This window comes from Myotis lucifugus, unplaced genomic scaffold (assembly GCF_000147115.1).
Source record: "Myotis lucifugus unplaced genomic scaffold, Myoluc2.0 scaffold_500, whole genome shotgun sequence".
Lineage (NCBI taxonomy): Eukaryota > Metazoa > Chordata > Mammalia > Chiroptera > Vespertilionidae > Myotis > Myotis lucifugus.
In genome coordinates, this window is record NW_005871548.1 from 223015 (window position 1) to 229813 (window position 6799).

Here is a 6799-nt window from a genome sequence, read left to right on the forward strand (position 1 = left end):
AAGGTGACTGTTCCAGCCTGAAGCACCTCTGGCCCTGGTTGAATCACCCAGGAGTCAGGGGGCTGGCCTGTTCTCAACCAAATGGGGGAAGATGGGCCCTCACTCGGCCGGGCCTTGACCAGCAGGACCACATGCCCTGTGCATGTGGACAGGTTTCTAAACTGGCCGTTCAGAGAGCCACCCCGGGGGACACCCAGTGGAGTCCACGGCTCTTCATAAAATAACCCATGAACGTGTGCACCTGGAGATAGAGTGTCTGTGTGTCTGTCCGTTGAAGTTGCAGCGATTGAACAAGAACCCACTGCACAGTCTTCCCCGCCCCACCCCCGGACGCCTTCTCCTCTCGGGGTGATGAGCACCCCTGCTTCTCCCACGGGGCAGCCGAGCTTCCTGCCCACCAGGTAGACCCCATGGAGCCTCCCGACTCCACCGCCCACCTACCTGTGACTTCCGGCAGGGACTCCCTTCACTTCCTCCTACGCTCCCTGCCTGTGTTAAGACTCATCTTGCAGGTGCTGGTGAGCATTAAATTGGGGAAACAAATGTTCCCCAAACCCTAGTCCCTGCCGCTTCATCCAAGATAATTGTCATTACGTTATTCCAAGTCTGTAAATTCTTATCACAATCCATTCAGTCCGGGGAGGGACCGAGTCCAGACAAACTGAGAAAGGGATTGAAACGGTGGAAAGGGCGTCATCCCCTCCCCATCCGAGGCCCCTCTCCTGGGCTTCCCAGTTCCTCTGCCTTCACCTGGGCCTGTCCGGCCACGTGATCTGCAAACCTGTTTCTGATGGACGTGAACGCGTTTGGAGCAGCCCAGGGGCCCTCTTGCAACCTCCCTGCCCGTTTTGTCCATGTTCTACACCTGAGAGCACTGAGGCGCGAGGGGAATGACCTTCCCAAGGTCAAAGGGCTGGCTGGTGGCAGAACTGGAATGCAGGGCGCCCAGACCACAGCCACCCTTCCACCCTGGGCCTCCTCCCTCCCCGACCCACTCGGGGCCTGACAGCGGGGTCTACGCGTCTGGAGGCAAGTGGCCAGGGTGACTAGGAACTTGCCTGGGGCCACTGAGTCCCCTTTACCATTGAGCGCGTCCCCGTGAAGCCTGCCTGTCGCCATGACAACACTCCTCTGGTCCTTGCTCCTTTCCCCTCCCAGGACTGCCTCCTGTGGACCCACACCCTGCTCACCCTCTAAGGGAGGTAACGACGGGGATCCCTCTCCAAACGGGCGACAAACGGAGGCTCAGAGAGGTGGGGCCAGGTCGCTTCTAATTCCTAATTTCGGGAGAGCCAGCCGGACAATTAAAAGGGCCTCCACGTGACCACTGCCCGTTTACTCAACACTCATCACCGAGGCCGGCGGGGGTGGATCCCAGGCCTGTGGCCCAGCCCAGCTGGTTCTCATTCTCTGGCTCCCCGGGCCAGGCCTGGCTGCCTGGTTTCACTGAATTGTGTATTTTTAAAACCTGACATCTGTAGCCAGATGCCCGCAGGCAGGCAATGCCTTTTTCCACCCGTCCGAGCAGGGAAATGTACCTGCCAGGGCTGTGTGCGCTTCGCTGGGCTGCCGACCTGTTTGGAGAACTAAATCTCGCCTCTTACTTTACACGCAGGCAGAGCCTCCTCTCGTGTGGGAACGCGGCGCCCCCTAGTGGCCACCCGCTCAACTGCAGCCACAAGACAGACATCACCGTGGTCACCTTTGACCAAAGTGTTGTGCTCAGGGGAGAGTTTTGTTTTTGTTTTAGTTTTTGTTTTTCTTTTCTCATCGGGGAGAGTTTTAACACTCATTCTTCTTTCCTCACGCAACAGGGCTTGCCCAGCAGTGTCAGATTTATTCTTAAGATAAACACGTTAAGACGCGAGGCTCCAGAAAGAAAGCTGAGTCCCTTACCCACTGGCCATCGGGGTGTCATACTTCCCCACGCTGGCAGCTAAATGATGAGCTCAGGAGAGGAGAGAGGAGAGAGCGCCTCCCAGGTGGATCCCAGAGAAAGGCAGCCCTCCCCGGGGTCCCCCCAGCACCTCTGGGGACCAAGTCCCAGCCGTACTGTCACCTGCAGGTCAGCAGCTGCAAAGTCTTCTGTGGTGACGGAGAGTGGAGATGGGGCGCTGCAGTGCCCCCCACCTCCTCCCAGTGCAAGAACCCAAACCGCCCACCTGTTACCACCCCCAGCGCTGGCCTTCCTCTCCGGTTTCTAGAACAGGCTTCCCCACCTGGCACCATTGCTTGGCTAACCCTTCGTTTGGGGAGGGTCCGCCCTGCACACTGTGAATGTTTAGGGGCAACCCTGGCCTCTACCCACTAGATGCCAGAAAACCCTTATCCTGCATTAAGACAATCAAACTATCTCTAGACATTGCCCACTGCTCCCTGAGGCTGCAAAATTACCTCGGGTTGAAAACCACTGCTCCAGAAGCCCAGGACACAGAAGTGTAAACATAATAATGCCAAGAGCACCTACTACTCCTGTTGCTACCATTTAAAAGGGCACAAAAAGCCCGGGCTGGTGTTGCTCAGTGGATAGAGCATCAGCCTGCGGACTGAAGGATCCCGGATTTGATTCCGGTCAAGGGCACATGCCGGATTGTGGGCTCGATCCCAGTAGGGGGCGTGCAGGAGGCAGCTAATCAATGATTCTCATCATTGATGTTTCTCTTTCTCTCCCTCTCCCTTCCTCTCTGAAATCAATTTAAAAAAATACATAAATTTTTAAAAAATAAAAAGGCAGCCCTAGCCAGTTTGGCTTACTGGATAGAGCGTCGGCCTGGGGACTGAAGGGTCCCAGGTTCGATTCCGGTCAAGGGCATGTACCTTGGTTGCAGGCACATCCCCAGTAGGGAGTGTGCAGGAGGCAGCTGATCGATGCTTCTCTCTCATCGATGTTTCTAACTCTCTATCCCTCTCCCTTCCTCTCTGTAAAAAGTCAATAAAATATATTTTTTTAAAGTTTAAATAAATTAATTAATTAAAAGGCACAAAATAAAAATAAAAAGGCACACGTTGTGCGCTAAGAGCTTAATGTCATTCTCTTAGTTCATCTTCACGACCAAGGAACCAGTCTGCGTGGACTCCCTCAGGAAATATTTATCTCAGAGATAAAGACAGAAACTCAACGATCTCACGTGACTCCAACACCTGAGCTTGTCACCACTTCCAGAGCCTGGAGCCACCGGTCACCAATGTCTCCAGGACAGTCGCAGTTCTCGACAGCCCTGCTAGCGCTGTTCAAATACTATACCCAGATGCAGGTTTAAACACACAAGCAGAGTTGCTATCCTCTAAAATCAACCCAGAGTGTCAAGGCTCAGGATATTTGTTTGCAGCGGGAGGGAGAGAGCCCCGAGTCTGAGTTCAGACCCTGTGACCAAACATCGCCTGCGTGGCCTTTACTTTGGGTCCATTATTTAAGCTCTCAAAGTCTGTTTTTTCATCTACAACAAGCATGTCAAACTCGTGGCCCGCGGGCTGCATGTGGCCCACAATGAATGTTTTTGCGGCCCAGCCAATATAACGGTATGTAAGAAACATTTCAATAAAAATTTCATAACTTAATCTTTACAATATCCTGTTATACATCATTATTAATGACGAACTACAACGTTTACTAACGACTGGTTACTATAATTGTGTTGCATTCATTTCCCTTACGTGCCTTACACACAGGCGCACCATTTCTCTCCGCTAACACCAGCAGCGAATATTCTAGCAGCCCGCGGCCACGTCATTAGTCTTGGACTGACTTGTTTGGTGTGCGCAGCGGGAAAGATTTCGCTTCCGGAGAACAAGAAAAATAGGTTCATTTTGCATTACACTTACTATTTTGTGCAGTTATTCAGTGTCTGGTAAGTTAATGTTCAAGAAAAAATATTTTTATTAAAATGCTCTATTATTTTAAGTGAACGATGACTCGTTTATTTCAGCCCTTTGCATTCAGCATGTCTCTATCGAAATAAACCTACGTTTCTATGAAAACCGAAGCTTTTGGGTTTTTTTGCAGCAAAGATACACTTACATCTTGTTTACTTGGCCTGTGTCAGCCTTTGAGTTTGACATGCTTGCTCTACAAGATGAAATGGACTGGTAAGACCCGGTTCTCCACAGAATACCTTGAAGAGCATTTATAAAGGAATGCCTAGTCCTCACCCCACGCCAATTAAACCAGGCTTTCTGGAGCCTGGGCAATGACCTTTTTTTAAAAGTCCCCCAGTAACTCACATGCAGCCAGAATTGAGACCCATGCAACCAGATGAACCGTAAGACCCTCCAGCTCTGTGTTTCTACCTTACGGCCCCACCCCCTTTAGACTGGACGTCTTTTTGCCCTTACGTGGCCCACTAGGAGCCCTGCTGGGGGTTGGCTAGTTTCTCTGGCTCATAAGATTGTCCCCAAAGTCTTGAGCAATTCTTGGGACTCCCTCAGTGTCTCCACTGTCCTTCTGTCCCTGAACTAGCCATGGCCAGCATCGCCTTCTACCCACCGGGCGTGGAAACCCCGCCCCACTGTCACGGGAAGCACGTGACGGAAGACAGCTGCGTCCCCAGAAAAGACTACCCTCTTCCCGCCTCTGTCTGACTTCAATCAGGTTCATTCTAACCCGCAGTCTTGCGGGAGTCGAGAGGAGCTCTCCTTTCTGGATAGGACTCAGTGCTCCCAAAGTTGTGCTGCTAACATCTCACTCAGCCGGTGTCTGGGAGGGGCTCTGGCTACAGAAATCAGGGGCACCTGCAGGCCCCATTCTTTTTTTTTCTTTTCTTTTTTTTAAATATATTTTATTCATTTTTTACAGAGAGGAAGGGAGAGAGATAGAGAGTTAGAAACATCGATCAGCTGCCTCCTGCACACCTCTGCACACCTCCTACTGGGGATGTGCCCACAACCAAGGTACATGCCCTTGACCGGAATCAAACCCGGGACCTTTCAGTCCGCAGGCCGACGCTCTATCCACTGAGCCAAACCGGTTAGGGCTGCAGGCCCCATTCTTCACCTCTCCCTCTGCCTCCTTCACCCCCATCTCTGTGAGCCACCCTCCTGCACTAGGAGGGCTGCACACAATACTTGTAGGCTCAACTAGGAATAAAAATAACTTACACCAAGGACTCCCCAGACGCCGGGCTCTGTGGGAAGTATTTACACACATGGTTTCAGTGATTCTTCCCAGGGACCCACAGGCGATGATGGTGTTATTGCAGTCGGTTAGCATCATCCTCATCATCATCACTCGCTGAGCTGTCTACCCTCACGATGCCTGCTCCCAGCCTGGAACACCGCAACTCCACATTAGATAAATCAACGTCATCGAAATGGAATCCCCAAACCGAAAAGCCAACAGTTGTTTCCAACATTCTCCAGGACAGACCACATCTTAGGTCACAAAACAAACCTCAGCGAATTCGAGAAGATTGAAATCTCAGCACTGGACACCAAGCCCATGGCCCTGGTGTTTATCCCTCCTAACGCTGAAGGGCGCCCCAAGGCAGGGATGACACACATCTGGCTCATTCCCATTCACCTGTCCCTGAACATACACACACACATAAGCTCTCTGTTTCCTGAAGCCACTAATTGCCTCCACGTCCACGTGTGAATTCGGGCTTGGGTTTATAAACCAGTGGGATGACATCATCGATGCCAATCCTTCAGCATTTATCGAGCACCTGCTCTGTGCTACGCACTATTCCAGGTGCTGACAACACAGCAGGGAATAAAACGAACACCCCTGACCTCGAAAAGAGCCGACATTCCAATAGGAAGAGACAGAAAGAGAATAATAAACACAGGAAGCCCATCATCTCGTGGGAGAGGGGACAAGGAGGCCGGTGCAGCTGGGAATAGTGGGTGCAGAAAGGTCTCCTGGAGAAAGAGAATGTGAGGAGCAAAGGCTTGAAGGAGGTACAGCAGAGAGGCTTGTGGGCCACTGGGAACACATGCTCTTCTTCGTGGGCCACTGGGAACACATGCTCTTCTTCGTTCTCTCCTTCGTGCAGTGATGGATCATGCCGTGGCCACGACTTCATTCCTTTGGTAAACAGTTCATTAAGCAAAAGGGAATGAGGCATCGTAGAATAGGAGTGTGTTGAATCAAAGAACTCACCCATAACCAATAACTTACTCACGAGAACCAAAGACAGGCCCCATAACTCCCCTATAAGTATGGATACAAGTTGTCCCAGAAACCACAGAGCTGTCCTACGACCTAGAGGTAACCAGGCCATTTAACTTTTGCATCTTCCCTTCCAGCCTCTGTCTGTTCCCATCACTTACCGTCGGTAAGAGTCAGTGTTCTGTGATCCTAACCTTAAGACGCTGAGATTCGGGGGTTGTTTTTTTCTGCCTATCGTGGGATAGGCATTTTTCCTCTGGCCTTTCACAGTCTCCAAAGCCATCATTATCGACACGGGTGGGATGCATGGGGTCAGTCTCAAAAGCCTGCCAGCTAAAGCAAGGCTGCTTCCAATGTCCTTGAATTACAGTCTCCCAGGTAACAAGCGGGCTCCATAGCTCAGTGGTTAGAGCACTGGTCTTGTAAACCAGGGGTCGCGAGTTCGATCCTCGCTGGGGCCTTTTGCTCGCGCTTTTTTTTTTTTTGGTCATTATCCCGCATAAATACAAAACAGAAACTGCAAAGCGGAAAAGTCACCTCTGCCTACGTTACCCCGCACGATGAAAAGCGGCTCCTCCTGAAATGCCAACGACGGCTTTGGATGTGACGCGGAAGAGAACGCGCTGGCCGCAACAAAGAGCAGAAAGAAAGGGAAAAAAGAGGAAAAAGAAAGACACAGAAAGCCATCCTCGG

The 6799-nt window shown here is 51.4% G+C and overlaps 1 non-coding gene across 1 annotated transcript; it reads left to right on the top strand.

Annotated features, from left to right (window-relative positions):
• Nucleotides 1-6494: 6494 nt before the first annotated feature.
• On the top strand, nucleotides 6495-6567 carry TRNAT-UGU. The gene has a single exon. It is a non-coding gene; the product is annotated as a tRNA-Thr (tRNA).
• The last annotated feature ends 232 nt before the right edge of the window (nucleotides 6568-6799 follow it).